General features: G+C 42.2%; 1 protein-coding gene across 6 annotated transcripts in view; it reads right to left on the minus strand.

The window, feature by feature from the left end:
- Positions 1-18,772, minus strand: part of RABGAP1L (RAB GTPase activating protein 1 like) — a 483,894-nt gene that overhangs the window by 24,670 nt on the left and 440,452 nt on the right. The window lies entirely within an intron of this gene.

Raw genomic sequence — 18,772 nt, forward strand, 5'->3', positions numbered from 1 at the left:
GAATACATTCAGAAAAACATGTTCTTAGAGGCAGGATAAGCACAGGAAAAGGCTGCCAGAAGCCTTTACTTGCAAACAGGAAGCAGAGGAAGCTCTGGATATTCCCTACTGAATAATTCCTCATCCCACCATCACCAGAGAGATGCGGTGAAAGCTGGGGGAAAAGTAACCATTTTGCACTCTATTTTTGTTGACAGTAGAAAGAAAAAAAGCACACCAAACAGTTATCAATATACCACATGCTGACAAGATCCTTACTAAGCTTAATGTCATTTATTTTTAAATACTTTAAAAAGAAAACAGAATCCTGAAGTAGAAACCTTTTGAATAAGAAGCAGGAGGAGGGGGACAGGCACAAATATGGGGAATAAAAGAAGAGTGGCAAGGAGAACATGACTCTTTGATCCACTGAATTTTAATAGAGTTTGTGAGCAATGATGACAAAGTGCTGTGAAAAGTGATGTATCAGTATGTCTATGTCCAGCAGGAGGTTGTTGGGGAATGAATCAGGGGAGAATTAAGTGATATTTTCTCTGGCCGTAAGGATCAATTTTTTCATCAAACAGGAACAGACAGTATATAGCCCACATCACTTACATTGCTTGTTTAGACAGTGAGCTTAGACCTGTCCTAGTCTCATTGGGACATGGTCGATACTTTTGTGGTAGAACACTACCAATGACTCAGGTGGCTCTGCTCTCATTATCCTGCCCACTCACTGTCCACACCAAGTCTAGGCATTGTCCCCCATTAAGTGATGCCCTATGACACTGATAAAGTTGCATTGCTCACTTCTAGCCACAGCAGAGAAACAGTGAGTCACCTACATAGGCAGATTTGGTAGCAGCTATGCAAATAGGTCAAGTCATAGACAGCTGTATTTATATGAAACCATTCGTTTTTTGGAAAAAAAATCAGTCAAGATACAGAAACATCATCTGTATTTTTCTAAGGTGTAGAATGGAGATACTCAGCTTTACATTTTTTTAATTGGCTATAATGTACATTACTTTCTCCCTGGACAGACCTTTAGCAGCACTGTAATCTCCCCATACAACCCAAACAGGTAACAACAAGCTGTTAGCTGTACAGCATGTATGGGCAATAGGCAAGAACATTAATGGAAGAATATGTTGCAGTGATTTATAAAAATATTCACAATTTTCCTTGATCTGTTCCTGTGATATTTCTACCAGTCTTCTAGTCCTCCTTACTCTCCGGTTATTAAGCAGTTGACTAAAATCAAGAGCATTTTATGCTAGTCCAGAGCTCCAAGTGACAGCAGCATTGCAGTTACTAGCAGGATGGAGCTGCAGCACAACCATGCTGTCGTAGCGCTTGTTAGAGGGAGAAAGGTGGCCTCTAGAAGTTACAGCACGTGTGAGTGTGCATACCATGTGGGGTGGGAATTAATATAGTTTCTCTCTTCAGTTTTCCAGTAGGGGATTTTCTCCCCCTATGATAGGAAAGGGCTGAGGTGGTTCCCAAAGTCACAACAGAGAGGGTCAGCTGGAAGAAATGGAAGCCAATCCTGCTTGCAAGATTCAATACACTGTCACAGGGAGTTCTATGCTAGATACAGAAACGGCTAATACAGCATAATGGAATAGCTGCAGCCTATTGTAAAACATAAACCTATAGCCCTAAAATAAAGACTTTGAAGAGAATAAAAAGAAGAGGGAAGAACACAAGCAATGCAATAATTCTGGATAAATGTTCATGACAATTCTACTTTGATGTCCCTTAAATTAATATCTATGAAAAGTGATATATAAGAGGGAGATGAGATTATTATTATTACCTGAAAACAAAACTGAATGAAAATAATTTAACAGGAAATGCTCATTTATATGTCAATTGATCTACATCAACTCTATGAAAAAAGGGCTTCCTGGGAAAGTACAAACCATTTCTTTCCTACCATGCTATGGTTATTAAGGCTATCTTAACATCCAGTGCTAAATGTACATTTTAAAGTAAGATATTAAGGAAATGAACTAATCATACACAAAACCCAAACTATTCCCACCCTGCTGTGATTCCATGATGTTTACTTTGATCTTGCTCAGAGAACTAGAGCAGGTTTCCAGAATGATGTGTTGCTAGGATACCTTCCAAGCTTATTTCTCTTGTGCTGTTGTGTGATGCTTTGCATCTACCTGCTATTGGCACAAAATATATAGAGAAAAATAAGAGAACAAAAAGCGAAGAAGCATGTACACACATAAAAAGCACAGGTATTTATGAAGCAAAAAGAGAAATAGACAAGAAATTGCTACACCTTGAAGTGCTGTACTGCAAAACAACAATTCTTTTAGGCAGTGTTGAAAATTTCAGATCTGTATTGGAAGTTTAAGATCAATAACAGGACAAAACCACCAACCTCAGTGCAAAGAAAAGGGGCACAGCAAGGGAGAAAAATAATAAATGAATTATTGTACCAACCAATATACCTGATTCTTGATATTTTTAATTAATAGTGGATCAAATCTTTTAAGGTGCACATGCAAAAGTGTGCACGCGAAGCCTCATTACACAGACAAAGTCTTGGTTTGCACACATGCACATATGTACAGTCGTTAACTTACATCCTTCAGTGAGGGGTGCACATTCTAAATGCATAGGGTAGATAAAAATAGATTAGATTAGCTAGACAGAAAGATAAGCAGAAGCGGCCAAAGAAGGATTTCATGATCACCTGCACTCCTTACTTTCAGGTATTTGTGAGTTAAAGTCAAACCTTAACAATATATGATGTTTGTTTTGTATTTAGTATTCAGCAGAACTCCCAATTAAGCAGGCCCACTATAAGTGCTTTCTATATTATGCACACTTCTATTGCATCCACCAGTGCAGTCCTCCTGGATGGTGAAAGGGACTTGCTGGACGGTGATCATGCTTAAAGCATGGCCTCATGCAAACCTACCAGTACCTCAGAGGTCCAAACATCTAAAAAAGCTGTGTGAGTTTCTGCATGGCTTACACTAGAAGCACAAGGCCCAAGTTCCTGTGTTTTATATCTTGATATATAACTAGGTACTTATGTGGCCACTATCACTATAGCATCTGAGTGCCTCTCAAATATCAACCACTTCTCCACCCCACAGGTGTACAGATTATTACCCCACATTACAGATGAGGAACTGAAGCACAAAAAAACAAAGATCACAGAAGAAGTTTGTGGGAGAACTAGTAGGCAGCACTTGTTAATTTTTTAGAACATATTTGGCCATCTCCTGGGAGGGAGCAGCCTTACATGCCTGGTTTAAGGTATTGTTATGAGCTGGGTGAAACCTTGTTATGGGTGATGTTAAAACCACATTGAGATTCAGAGGTGTGAACGCACTTTTCAGTTAACATGAGAGACTCCATCTGGGACAAAAGTGAAGGACCCCAAGCCAATGGTTCATCGGGCTGACATGTTTAAGGCATGTCAGTTTCATAGCCAATGGTACACATGGGAGCAATGTGGCCTGCATCATGTCCAACTGCCTTTGCCTGCCCTAATCCGATGGATCAGGTACTCATTTTGCAGCTCAGTGAACTGGAGGTGGCATGTGAGATCAAAAGCAAGACTCAAACCCATAACTTTCGGTATTGTAGCTGAATGCCTTAACCCACTGTACCTATGAATTCCCCCCCCCAACACTTTTTGCTGAGTATTGTTTTAGGTAGGTGTGTTTGTGGGAAGTCAGAACACAAAATAGGGAGGAAGGCAGAAGCAAACAGCAGGAGAGACAAGCATTAACCTGTGGGCATAGTGTGATCCTGGTAAAAGTTAGAGAGAGATATTGTGTCTCTGTTGGCTAAAAAGGCTGGGGGCTGTAAGTTAAGAAACTGCTCCTTTTTGTTCTTGGTTCCTCCTGCATTTGGAGAAGCAGGACTTGTTATGCTCCTTGTAAATAAACAAGACAGCATCAAAGAAAATACCAGACTCAATCAATTTCTACTTCCACCTGGAACATCCCCAGGCCTTGAACTTTGACTAGCCTTTGGGTCGAAAGGCAACAACACTATTAGTTCTTATTAGAAGTGTGTTAGAGGCCATTAACAGGAAACTAAACACGCTAGCGAGTAATATGCAGCTCTCTGTTAAATTTTTAAAACAGACTTGGCCACGTAGGAGTAGCCTTGCTTGTCCGTTTTAGGAGATCGTTCTCTATCTAGAGAGGAAGCGGGATTCTACATGGTGCTTTAACCACCTATCCCAAGGGCAGCAGAAATCAACCCAAACCTGAATGTTAAACCATGAATGTTTATCGACAACAAGACAAACATAGGGAGTTCTAGAAAGAAGACAATCTACTGCCTCTCAAGCTTATTCTGTTCTGCTTTCTCACTTTTCCACTCACTGAGATTCAGTGGCCGGTTCTTGATATTTTAAAGCCTTCCATACAAACTATTTGTTTATACCATCTCTCCTCTGCTTTCCTAATGGCAGGAGCAGGCCCTGATCCTGTGTGTCTGAAGAAGGGAAGATGGCCCCCTTCCAATCTTCTTAGGACTAAACCCAATTGTATTGGGAGTGTGGGGGAGAGAGTAGGGACTGTGCCCCGGGACTCCACTCTGTGAGCAAATGTTAAACCTGTATTCTCTTACTGATGCTAAAGGTGACTAATACAATTTCCTTAATGCTACTACTAGACAGGGATAGAATTATGTTGGAAAATACAAGGGTAATTTGGTTGGAAAAGGTTTCAATACTCAAAGACAGAAATCCCAATTCAAACAAATTAATCTCCACTTATGCCCCATTCCTATCATCACCAGAAAAAAATATCCAAATACAGAGAAATATTGCCCCAGCAATTTGAGAAAAAGCAAACCTAGGAAGAAAACATTCCGCCCCAGGACACTAAGCCCATATATTTACTTCACACATGCATAAAAACTGGCATGTGGTCTCTACTACAGTCCAGCAGTAGCATTCTCCAAGGAGTCTGACAAATTATTACAGCATTTTCTTTTCCTAGATCCATGCAGTTTTGCTTTAAAAAAATACATAGTTCCATATATTCCCCAATTTACCTCCTTGATACAGTTTGCCCAACACATGATCTCAAACTGTGATCAGGGGTGTGCACAAGGGGGGGCAAGCAGTGGCACAGCCCCCCCAATAATCATCAGGGGCACAGAACTCCTTCAGCCCTAGGGCTGTAGTGTTCAGAGGGTGGGGGGGAGAGGGTGAGCTCCTCCAAGGCCTTGGATGAACTCCTGCTAGGACCAGGGTAGGGGGAAGGAAAAGTGAGCTCCTACTGGGGCAGAGTGAGGTAGGGGAGAGAAGAGCGAGCACCTCCTGGGGCTGGGATTCTGTGCCCCTCCCCACAGGGGTCAAAGTTAAATTTTTATGCACGCCCCTGACTGTGATCTATTAGTTTACAGACATCTGACATATCTCTAGGCCCGTTCATAAATAATTGCATTATGTTAACCATGTTTCAATCTTCATGGATTGCAGCTGAACTGAGTATCCTCATAAAAGTGTCCATGAAAGCTTCTGCAATATTGTTTTCTTTTCATTAGCACCTTGGGTTCTGTGTTGGCTGGATCTGGTGCTGTATCAAATTTAGGAGCCTCTTATGTTTTATAAACCTTGCTTAACTGTGTATCTCAATATCTCATGTTCCATCCTTGTACATTTGATTTTTATTTTATTTTATTGTACTCTGACAAAGATAGTGTCACATCCAGACACACACACAGAGCCAGTCATGCAGTAGATCTCAATAAAACACTCAAACATGAGCAACTGAACAAACAAAACTTCTCTCTGAAGAAGCAGTTGATTCTTTCACTGGGGCAAAAACAATGCCATTATCAACTGGAGTGAACATTCAAAGGATCATTGCAATGAACTGTCAGATAGCAGGTGGGGAAAAATAATATTTTGCATCTTTAGCTTGTTCTTCTGGTTCATAGGAACAATGAGATCTGCAATTGCTATATGGTCACCTTCTTTAAGGAGGAGTCTGAGGCATGGCATCACACTGCTCTCTACCAACCTTCGGTGGCCAGGACAAGAAGTGATCAGCGTCCACTCACCTTCTGGGCAGTTTTCTTTCATCCAACAATATTTTTAGTAATTTATAGACAATCGAAACCGATCCCACTGTATTAATGAATTGCACACATCTACGTCCCCTTTTTTCCAAGGATCTCAGAATGCTTCATAAACAGTAAGGGTACGCCTTCACTGTCGGTGGCAAATTCGCCCTCGTCAGATCGATCTATCTGGATCAATTGAGCGGTCAGTGAAGACCTGCTCAATTGATCCGGAAGTAGACGCGTTAAAACCACCCCCTCAAGTAGCACAGTGCAGTGAAGACGCCGCAGAGAAGAGTTGTGAAGTCAACGGGAGTTACGCAAGCTACTCTCTGTAGTTTGTGTAACTCGAATCGACTGCCGCCGAATTTGAAGGTAAGTGTAGACCAGGCCTAATTAAGCCTCAGCTCCATGTGAGTAAGATATTATCATGCTTATTTTATAGATAGGGAAACTGAGGCAAAAAGATGTTATGTGACTTGCCATGGCTTCAAAGTGAGTCAGTGGCTGAGCCAGAGACAGAATTCCCAATTCCTAATTCAGATCAATGCATGTTTAACTTTCTCCACACATATAGTCCAAAAATATCTAATGTTAAAAGTAAGTCAATTTTGTAATGATGTTTGGCTTATTGAAGTAGGTCAGCTGAGGATCAGAAGGTTTTGACTAAATACTAAACAAACATTCAGAATACAGAGTAGTGAAAACAAATTAAGTATCTTGGCTTCTATTAGAAGTTGTTATTGGACTAGTTTCTTTTAGTTAATATTCTGTATTAAAAAGAAAGCATTCCGCTAAACTAGGGTCAAGGAAGGACAGTTAATTAAGATTATTTAAGGCTTGACTAATAATCAAATCAATGAAACTGCCTTAAAGCTTCATTGCTTTGTGTAATCATTGATGCAGATCACTGAATTGTCCTTTCAATAAGATTGCTAAGAGTGCTCAAGAAGTACCTTGAGATATTTGTCACAGTGGATTAGATTCAAAATTAGATAAATAACTATTCTGTCCACACCAAAAAAATAAGAAAAAGAAAAAAAGAAGCCACAATGGCAGAACACAGTAGACTCCATTCATCCTTCTAGTAATTTTCAAGAAATCCAATCCTGAGGACTAATATATACCAGACATGATACAGTGCACGGTAATCCAAAGAATTTATTCTCCAGAGAGATTCAATTTAATAATAATCACAAGCATAAAGTGCCTGTGGGAGAAAGAGGGCAAATCTGAACTAGCAACGTTTTATTTATACTGGGCAAAGTTAAGGCTAATAATGAAAAAATTCTGACTCACTGATAAAGAAGAAATATGGAGATCATAACAAGTAGTCTGTGCCCATGGACAAGTCACAGGTTGGAACAATTGGGACAGAGGTAGAGGGATTCTCCATTTCTCCTTTTGTCGCTGTCTTGAGAACAGCTCACTGGTGGCTCTGTGACAACGAGCAGTTTCATAGTATCAAACTGCAAACTACAGACAATGCTTCACTCAGAGAGAATGCTTCCCTCTGCTGAGTGCCCTGAAACATGCATTCTAAAAAATACCCAACACTGCATGACAACAATCTCACTGACTATAGACTTCTACCTCTCATTCTCAGGCAAGATTATCAAGAAGGTGGCAGAAAGCAGATTCCAGCAGCACCTCACCTTCAACAATAAGCTTCACAGTCTGACTTCAGGCTAGGTCATGGCAAAGAAACAATGCTTATTGCTCTGTTTAACAACCTCCTCACAGTGAAGGAGAGAGGTGAATCAATGATGCTGATATTCTGATCTATTCTATTCAGGTTCCTGCACTGCATGCATCACTGTGGGACCTGCATGCCTTATGCTATTCTACTTTCTACACCATTAGTAGGGGGACATTTCATTAAAGCTTCCCAGGCCTGATCTACATTACAGTGTTGCTCCCCTCCTCCGCCCCTTCCACCCCGGTCAACAAATCTGCCCTTTTTTTCTTTTTGACAAAATAAAACCACCTCAATGAGAGGCGTAGAGCTTTTTTTGCCTATCTTCAATCGAAAAAGTGTCAGTGTTAGATACCACTGCTTGGTTATGGTATGGTAAATGGCCTCTGGAAGTGTCCCACAATGCCCATCCTGAGAGCTCTGGCCATCAGTTTGAACTCCGCTGGTCTGCAGCCAACTGCCCCTTCCCCTTTAAAGTCCCAGAAATTTTTGAAATTCCACTTCCTGCTTGGTCAGTGTAGAGAACTTGCATCTCATCTTAGCTGCTGACCATGGCGGCTCCATGCACCAAATCCTCTCCCGCTTGGAGCACACCGGAGCTGCTGGACCTGATTGGCATTTGGGGAGAGGGCTGTGCAGCCCCAGCTCCACTCCAACCAAAGGAACTTTGATACCTTTGGCCAGATTTCTTGTGCCATAGTGGAGAAGGACTATGAGATGGACACGCTGTAGTGCAGCTTCTGCAGAGCTACCAGAAGGCCAGGGAAGCAAATCATTGCTCTGGTGCAGAGCCAAAGAGCTGCCGCTTCTACAAAAAGCTGGAAGCCATCCTCAGCGGCAACCTCACATCCATCCCCAAGACACCCGTGGATTCCTCTGTGGCCCCAGGGCCCTGGATACCAGAATCAATCCTGACGAAGAAGTCATAGATGAGAAGGTGGAGATGGAGGACAACCCAGAGCCGGGGACCGGTTCGTTTGGTGAGGTTGAGAGTCAGGAGCTGTTCTCGACTCCAGAAGGTTGCAGCCAGCCCTAGTCCTACAGCTCTGGCGTTCAGGTTGCAGGAGAGGGGAGCTCTGGAAAGTGTTTGGAAGCTGATGCTGCTTGTGTACAGGAGGCACGAGGTTACTAAACTTTGCTAAAACAAACATAGTTGAAGGGATAGAAATGAACAAGAGTAGCTGTGTTTCCAGGTGCTTTCCCATTCCCTTGTACAGGTAGGCAGTGCTGCTCAGAAGCACATTAATGCACGCTGAGATTCCACAGGTATCCTCCGGTGAGATCTCTAGGCAACTTTACTGTAGGTACTCTCCAATTCTCTGCCTTAGATTCCTCGGCAGAGCAGCTCTGTTCCTTCCCCTGTTGAAGGACACTTTCCCATGCCAATCGGCAATCACTTGTGCAGGGACCAAAGCAGTGCACAGGTGGGCAGCATAGGTTTGAAGCTGTTCGCATGGAGGAGATGCATCCTAGCATCCTTGTTAACTCTCAGGAGTAAGACATTGCCTTCTATGGCTCCTGCCTGTGGAGAATGGTGGCACATTTTGAAATTTTTTCCTATTTACCTGCATTTATGTCCCAAGCAACTACCATCCAGAACCTTGACCCAGTTGGATGATCCACCTCCACATCCCCAGCAAAACTCACCATTCCCAGGCTGATCACGGAGGTGTGTTCTGCCCAGGGGACAGTGAGAAGGAGGAGTGTTTCACAGTAATGCATCTATAGTGTTAGCACAATAATGCTTCTGTTCATTGTTCCTTGTGCTTCCACAAATAAAATCCTTCACTGCTAAAACCCCTACACCAGCTGACCACCTATGGATGATAAGGAAGTGACCCCGGAAAAGCAAGGAGGAGATGTTCCAGGCCAGTCCTCTGAGGCAGCCAAAAGAGAAAAAAGGGCATGAAGACAATCACTGTCCAAAAGTCAGAAGATGGAGAGACAGGAAAGGAAGGACAACCAGGAGTGGATCATGGCAAGTCATGAGTGAATGATTAAGGCCATAAAGGAGCAGAAAGAACTGCTAAAAACAACAGTGTCATTGCAGACAGAGTTCATACATGATCGACCTCCTCTTGCAGCCACTACAGAACTGCTTTCCCTGCACTCCCCACACACATTCCTACCAAACTCCTGGCCCGTCTCGCTACCTCGTTCTACACTCCACCCCTTCAGAGAGCTACAAGAGTGACAGCTGGACTTACAACCAACTGTCACAGCTTACAGTGGCCCCCCGGCTTTCTCCCCTCCAGCACTGTGTTTGTTTTGTGTTGTGAACTGTTTCATGTGTAATATAAAGGCAAGCTTGGAGAACAATAAACACTCTTTATTTCTGTGTTGCAAATGGTACTTTTACCTGCCACTGATCCACAGCTCAAGCTGGATAGCGCTTCTCGAATAGCACAGTGCTGTTCACCAAATCACCCTATGAACTCTCATTCTCAAAATGGGCCCTCAATGCCTCCCTGATCCATATGGCCCCCTGTTGTGCCCCTCTAATCCCTGAGCATTTGGCTGTTAAAGTGATCCGCCTCTGCAGTCCACCCAGAGGGAAGCTTTTTGCCCTTAGTTTCACATAAATTATGGCGCACACTGCAGGGGACTATAACCATGGGAATATTGTCCTCATTTAGGTCCAGCCTGCCATAAAGGCACCTCCAGTGCATTTTTAATATGCCATACCCACATTCAACAGTCATTTGGCACCTGCTCAGCCTGTAATTGAAACACTCCTTGCTGCTATCCAGGTTGCCCATGTAAGGCTTCATGAGCCATGGCATTAGTGGGTAGGATGGGTCTCCCAGGATCACTATGGGCATCCCCCATTTGAATCTTTTGGTCTGGAAAGGAAGTCCCCGCTTCTAGCTTCCTGTACAGGTCAGTGATCCTGAAGATAGGAGCGTCATGTACCTTTCCTGACCAAACCATGTTGATGTCAATGAAACGCCCACAGTGATCCACAAGCACCTGCAGTACCACAGAGAAGTACCCCTTTCTATTGATGTACTCTGTCACGAGATAGTCCGGGACCAAATTTGGGATGTGTGCGCCATCTATTGCCCCGCCGCAGTTAGGAAATCGCATTGCCGCAAAGCCATCCACTATTTCACGCACATGGCGCAGAGTCACATTTCTTCGCAGAAGAATACGATTAATGGCCCTGCACACTTGTGATAACACAGCCCCAACAGTGGACTTGCTGACTCCAAACTGATTTACGACTGACCGATAGCAGTCTGGAGTTGCCAGCTTCCACACAGACATTGCCACACACTTTTCCACTGAGAGGGCAGCTCTCATTCAGGTGTCCTTGCGCCGCAGGGTAGGGGCCAGCTCTGCACAGAGTTCTATGAAGGTGGCTTTGTGCATTTGAAAGTTCTGCAGCCACTGCTCATCATCCCAGACTTGTATAACAATGCGATCCCCCACTTGGTGCTTGTCTCACATGTCCAAAAGCAGAGGTTCACTGTGTGCAGATGATCCGTGAGTGCAAACAGTAATGCAGTGCTATTTGTTTGTATGTCACACAGCAGATCAGGTGCCTCGGGTTCCTGTTCTGATTCGGAGCTCGTGATATACCGTGCGACCAGCCATGATGTAGGATCCATCCTTTCAGATAGAGATGGCAGGCACTCAGGAAATGGGGAGCCATTGAAAAATGATGCGAAATGCAGCCGGGAACACAATGAATGACAGGATGAAATCAATGCATCATGGGATGTTGAGCCAGTACCCATTCTACGTCATGCTTCTCTCCCCCATCCCACAAGTCCTAGTGGCAAAAGGTGGCAAGCTGCACAGTGGGATAGCTGCCCACAGTGCACTGCTCTCACTCTCGATACTGGAGCACTAAATGTGGATGTGCTTTTGTGGCATAATGAGGGCTGTGTGGATGGGCACAAGTGCTGTAATTACAGAGCTTTTCAATCACCAATGTAACTACCATCGCCAAATCTTTCTGGTGTAGACAAGGCCCCAGTATGGTAGGTTTTGCTACATAAGCCCAACTGTTTACAGTAAATCTACTTGAAAAGGCTCCTTTACATACAGCATGAATCTCCATCTAGTATTCCAGAAAGGAGGAGTTTACACAGATTCTCCTTTCATAGCAACAAGGCGGAATTGCCTTAACAATCACACCTACCACTAGTCTTTAATTTCAGCGGGAGAACTTTTTTTTTTTTTTTTATAAAACAAATCACCCTATTTTCAATGGATGATTACATAGATTTTGTGAATAAACAGTCTGCAGAAGAATAAGAATCCCATTCAAATCCTAACTGGAAGCCAAGGAAAACTGGTTGGGCTGAAGTTTGGGTCAGTTTTTATTTTATCCTAACAGGATCATCAATCCATTATCTAAATGCATAGGTTGCAATTAGACTAGAAAGAGGAACTTGTGGAATTCTAGAGAGACATTTTGAAAATATTTCACTTTACGGTGATGAATTATTCTGATTTCAGATGGCAGTCTCCACAGCCAAGGACACATGAGATGCTTTGAAACATGAGACACATCTAAGGTTGTGGATTAATCCTTACAAAGGATCTCCATATACTTAAAGTCAGCTGTGACTGGCATAACATTTTGCATTTCTATAGCCCTTTTATCTAAGGTTTTCATTAATTAGGCCTCATAATGCCCATGTGAGATAGTTAAGTAAATAGTAGCATTAAACTGATGCAGAGAGAGATTTCAATAAGTGAACATAAATTCAAGATTATACAGCAATTCACTGGCAAATCTGGGAATACAACCCAGAAATGCAGATTCCCCAACCTCTGGCTCTAGACACTGGACTGCACTCTGTTAATGTTTATTAAAGTATTCGCTTTTTGAGAGGCACATAGATTATCTACAAAAAGTTTCCGCAAGGGGGAAGAGCTGGGGGAAAGCATTTTTCCTTTGTAGCAGAGATTCTTCAGAATATTGAGATTCATAACCCTGCATTAGCACCACGCACTCCCAAATTCATTTTGATTTTAAATCTATACTGAGCATGTTATTGACTTAACCTTGGCCTGTTTGCCTTTTAAAAAAGATACTCTGAATTTCATAAATGTGTGTTTAAAAACAGATTTTTATAGACATGCAGCTGATGTATAGCAGCTTATACAGATAAGGGATTTAGCATGGTGTAGCACACACTTAAGAAATAACAGCTACATCCACTTTGTCAGACATCATCCGTTTTGTATTTGAATTGATTCTGGTCAATTGGAATAATGTAGTGAAGGATAAATATTCCAAGAATTCCAGGTGAAAAGAATATTTGTATTATTATCCATCATTTAAGAAAGGCCAGGGCTAACATTCCAAATAAGGTTCCTGCCTCAAAAATCTTATTGTCTAAGTAAGTTTATCCTGCGGGACAAAGCATAAGATCAGAGAATTAAGGGAAACGTCACTTTGGTTAGGCACTGGGAACAGGATTCAGTTCAGGATAACAGTTATGGATAACTACGGTTGTACTATCATCAGGTTTGTCCGTTGGTTCTTATCAATCCACTGCTATGTGTTTTCATTTTTTAAATGTCATATTTACATCTATTTGTATTTCTTGCTGTTGCTCCTGTTTATCTTACATGATTGTAGCATCACACTTCAACTCGGTACAAGGGATGTCACTCACTTTAGACCAAATTTTCCTCCATGCTCAAGTCAGTGAAAAGTCTTACAGAATGTTACACACAAGATCTGATTGGGAGAGAAAACCACAGGGACACTGCAGAGGGAGGCTATCACACGGTATGCCAGGCAGCACTGCTGTATGGTGGCTCTCTTCCATGGTATGAAGTGGGTGCGTGTCAGTAGGTCCCACCAACACTGCAGGTCCACCAGCCAAATATCCAATACAAAAGGCATGTTACAATGTAGGCTGCAGCCACTACTTCAGCTTGGAGGCTACCATAGTGGCCATATAGTGGTAACACTACTGTTCTGTACCCTGGCTCCAACTTGATTTATTCAGGTTCTGCATGGGACTCAGAATTTGGCTCTAAAGAAATGGGTCCCAATAAAAGGATCACTCAGGCCCAACTGGAGCACGTCACTGCTGGCAGACTTGTCAAAATGAGGGCAATAGATACTGTCCAAAGGGGCTGAGGCTTTCTTCTCCCAGGTCCCTCATCCTTCCACTAGTCACTGCACTGAGGAGGACAGCTAGGGGGCTTAGAGAGGACAGCAGAACAGCGTCACAATACACAGGACAGGTGAGGAAGTGTTGTGACATCTGGATTAAATAGAGTGTTGAACCCAGGGAAAGGAAACAGTCCAAGGACCTCTAAAACTTACAGCAGCTTCCAAAGAATAGCCAGAGTTCTCCAGCCATCTCCTTTCCTCTCCAGAAGACACACCTGATGCCGGGAGCTGCACAGGGCCAGCCCCACTCTGCACAATGAACAATCCTGTGCTAGGTATTCCTGAGTAACCAGTAAAACTGGCTTTCCAGCCCCTTTATAACCGCTCAGACTCCTTAAAGGGATTGCAGGAGAGCCTAAAACTGAGGCCAGTGGCATTGCAGCTAATATACTGGTCAGGATAATTGGATTACACAGCAAATTGTGGATCCTGTTCACTTTACAAGGGTGGAGCTGGTGTGCCTGTTGACTTGTCACAGCACATGGTGGAAGAACTAGTTGGAAAAGAAAAAGTTGATTTTGCAATTGGTAGCCAGAGCAAACACAGAAGACAGCAAGAATCCTAGAAATTTAGGAAAATACCCTTCAATTTTCTTGAATCATGCTGGGAAAAAAAAAATCCCTGTAACTCAGAGACCACAACTAAACTGTGTGAGGGTTAACTTCTCTACTTCTTACTTACAGTATGTGGAAACCAGTGCAAATGTGTTTTATCATGTTACAAGCTGTGGACACAATGTATACACAGCCACTACCCCATTAACAATGGGCCCTTAACCAGGTTCAGTGACATCTATCCTACAAAAGCTGTAAACTCTCCACATTAAACATACTTAGCACAGCCAACAGCTTTCAGTTCAAGCAATCAACTGAGTGCATCTTGTGAAACCTGCAATTAGACTGGTGAAAATCATCTGCCCAGCAAACTGGATAAGCTGATGCCTTTCAATAATACAAGCCATAATGCATGGCTTGTTGTCTACATATTATACAGAAAATGTTACTGAAAAAGTGCAGTTCTTGACATGAGGGATGGTTTAGTAGTTAGGGCATTAACCTAGGATTCAAGTCCCTCTTCACCACAGACTCCTTGTGTGACCTTGGGCAAGTCACTTAGTCTCTCTGTGCCTCAGTTCCCCCTCTATAACATCACAGTAATATCACTTCCATACCTCAAAGGGGGGTTGCGAACATTAAAGACGGGGGGGGGGGGGGAGGGGGGGGAAGGAGGAGGGGGAAAGGGGTGCTCAGATACTCCAGTAATGAAGGCTATAAGTACCATAAACCGACCAGACAGTTTGTGAACTGAGTGCCATGGAGGAGACCTGGGGTTGTGGATAACAGATGCAAGAGAAGAATTCCCAGTGATGTTCTCTATGGATGATATCAGCTGTATCCCTTCCTCCATTTTCTGGGTTAGAGTAGAGGAAATAGGTACAGATTGGATGAAATGCAGTGAATGAGGCAGGAGAGCACAAAAATGAACAGTGAGGATAAAAAAAGACTGAAGCACTGTCCAAGCTCTGTATTGATTAGCAACACGATAAAACTTTTTGCAAGAAATGGGTTCAGAATGAGTGAAAACAGTATAATAAAATCAGGGGCTAAATATGAGTAAGTGAGTGAGAGAGAGAGTGTGTGTGTGTGTGTGTTATTTTTATCTCAGGTTTTCACCTGGATAGGTGATTGTTTACATTTTGCTCCGTCCACCAGTTAGGGAGAAATCAGGCTTCTATAAAGAGTTTTATTGCTTTCTCCACTGGAAACTGATTTCAGTTAACTAGGAGGACAAAAACAAGCTTAACTCACTTTCTTATGAAAATCCCTCCAAAGAGGGTAGTATTTAGTCAGCATACACAGAGACGTGAAGCTTGCATTTATTATTGTCTTATTTATGCAAAACGTACTTGGTGCTTACTGCAGTGAAGCATGTTTCATCTTCAAAGCACCATGTAATGCATGGAAAGAAAAATGCTGCTGTTACAGCAGACTTCAATTTGATTATAATCCAATTCAATTCAATTCAATTCAATTATAATCCATAATTTTTTAACATAAAAGGCATTGCACTCAACACAGGGTACTATTTTAGACCTCATTATGATGCATAAAGATGAATTAAAAACATAAGAATTGTAATACTGGGCCAGACCAATTGTCCATCTAACCTAGTGTCCTGTCTTCCGACAATGGCCAATGCCAGGTGCTTCAGGGGGAATGAACAGAAGAGGGAATCATCTAGTGATCCATCCCGTTGGCTATTCCCAGCCTCTGGCAAACAGCAATCCCTGCCTATCCTGGCTAATAGCTCTCTCATCAGCTTAATAACTCTGAGCTAGTCTACACTTAAAATTTACAATGGCACAAGAGTGCTTGTGTAGCTGGGTTATGTCAACGGGAGAGAGCTCTCCTGTCGACATAATAAAACCACCAAAATGAGTGGCAGTAATTATGTCACTCTCCAGCAAAACTTATGTCGCTCAGAAGGGTGTTTATTTCACACCTCTGAACGACAAAAGTTTTGTCAGCATAAGTGCTAGTGTAGACAAGGCCTCTACCTCTGTGAGAGGCGGTAGCTATGAGAGAAGATCTCCCATTGACATAGCGCTGTCTACACAGAGGGTTAGGATTGGTATAGCTACCTCACTCAGGGGTGTGGATTTTTCACATTCCTGAGCATCGTAGTTATACCAGTATAGGTCTGTAGTTGCCAGCTCTGCCCACACATCGACTCTAGTGACACCAGCACAGGTCCTAACCACATCAGCCACACCATAAGGAGCTCATTCACCTGCACATCTACTAATGTAATATATGCCATCATGTGCCAGCAATGTCCCTCTGCCATGTACCTTGGCCAAACCGGACTGTCACTACGCAAAAGAATAAATGGACACAAATCAGACATAAAAAATGGTAACATCTATAAACCAGTCGGAGAGCACTTCAATCTCCCAGAACACTGTGTAGCTGACTTGAAAGTTGCCATACTTCTACAAAAAAACTTCAAAAACAGACTTCAAAGAGAAACTGCAGAGCTGGAACTCATCTGCAAACTTGACACAATCAGACTGGGTCTAAATAGGGACTTGGAATGGTTATCTCCTTACAAGAAGTAATTGTCACTGTTCACACATTCTCACCTCCTAATCAATGGTTGTGAATAGGCCCCAACTACTATAACTGAATGGACTTTGCTTATACCTACCTTTCCCATTGTTGTTCCTTACCCTTGAATGTATATATATACCTCCTATCTGATTTCTATTACTTACATCTGACGAAGCAGGTTACAGTCCATGAAAGCTTATGCCTGCAGAAATTAAATTTGTTAGTCTTCAAAGTGCTACAGGACTCTCGTTGTTTCTTCAGGTACTAAAGGGTTCTTTAATCTAGTGGAGAAATACATTAACAGACAACCAATGGCTGGTAGCTGAAGTCAGACAAATTCAAATTAGAAATTAGGCATAAATATTTTAATGGTGAGGGTGATTAACCACTGAAACAAAAGGGAAGTGATGGATTCTGCAACTCTTGATGTCATCAAATCAAGACTGGATGCCTTTCTGGAGGATATCATTTAGCCAAATACAAGTTACTGGCTCAATTCAGGCTTAACTAGGTGAAATTTAATGGTCTGTGATATTCAGGTCAGACCAGATGAGTTAATGGTCCCTTCTGGCCTTAAAACTTTATAAATCCATGAAGTATGAATGGCCCCCACGCATCTAAATAGGATGTTGACTCTGAAAACTAATGGTGGATATTTCATTATCAATGTTATTGGATATTTCACTGTAGAACATTTAACAGAAACATAAAAACCAAAAAGCCAATGTGCTTATCTACAGATACTGGATGCAGTCGTATATATTAAGGTAGGAGGCAGTGGAGTAAGTTACTGCTCTGATGGGGAATGAGGAGCTCAAGTTACTCCCTGTAAATTTCAGGTTACTTCCAATGAGGAAGAAGGAAGAGGCAGATGTATTTCTACCCCACTGCCAAAAAACTCAACTTCTTGAGTGCCCAAAAGCTATGCAGCCTCTTTTGCCATTCCAGGTACTTAAAGTCCCAACTGTCCCCTACCCAGCTGACTAAAGCAATTGCCACACCTCTGACAGCTTCTACAATATTTTAAGAATACATAACAAAAACTCTGCTTTAAATGTTAAAAATTTGGGACAGCGTAAAATACATTGAATTGTATGTAAAAACTAAAGAATGATGTACTGATTATTCACTTCCATATTTCATTCAATTTTTTTCCCCATTTACTTAAAGATGCCTCAGAATTTCCACCCTGCTACAAAATTCAGCCTCTTGGAGTCATAAAACCCAGGGCTAGAGTATCTGGGTCCACTTTACAACAAAGTTCACAGGTAAGTTGGTGTGAAAGCAAAATATACACTGGCCAGTGTCACGTTATATGCCACCTACATATATGTGAGTATTATGGAAAACATACGTATCCAGATATATGAATTCCATGACTGGAGTTAAATATACATACATACGCAAACATTTCTGGAAATTTTACTGAAAAGGTGTCTGTGTCACAATTATTTCCTTTTTGTCAGTCCCAGGAGAGAGAGCAAGAACTGAATGACTGCTGACTAATGAACTCCCCCTCTGACCCGTAGAGATCTTCACATCAGGGTTGAGACACCTGGCAGTGCACATAGGGTGATTTGCATGTATGTGTGTATGCTGTACCTGTTTCTCTAAATAAATGGAAATCAGAAAAGAATCTAAATATGATTCATTTGAGAGGGGAAAGGAACTGTTTAATTGTTTAATCCTCAAGGCTGTCAGTACAGTACCTTTCATGAGCAACAGTTACTCAATTTAAAAAAACCCTAAAGAAATCACAATAGAAAATATTTTTACACT

This window comes from Emydura macquarii, unplaced genomic scaffold (assembly GCF_026122565.2).
Source record: "Emydura macquarii macquarii isolate MOO-44397 ecotype Brisbane River unplaced genomic scaffold, CSIRO-AGI_Emac_v2 contig_3287, whole genome shotgun sequence".
Classification (NCBI taxonomy): Eukaryota; Metazoa; Chordata; order Testudines; family Chelidae; genus Emydura; species Emydura macquarii.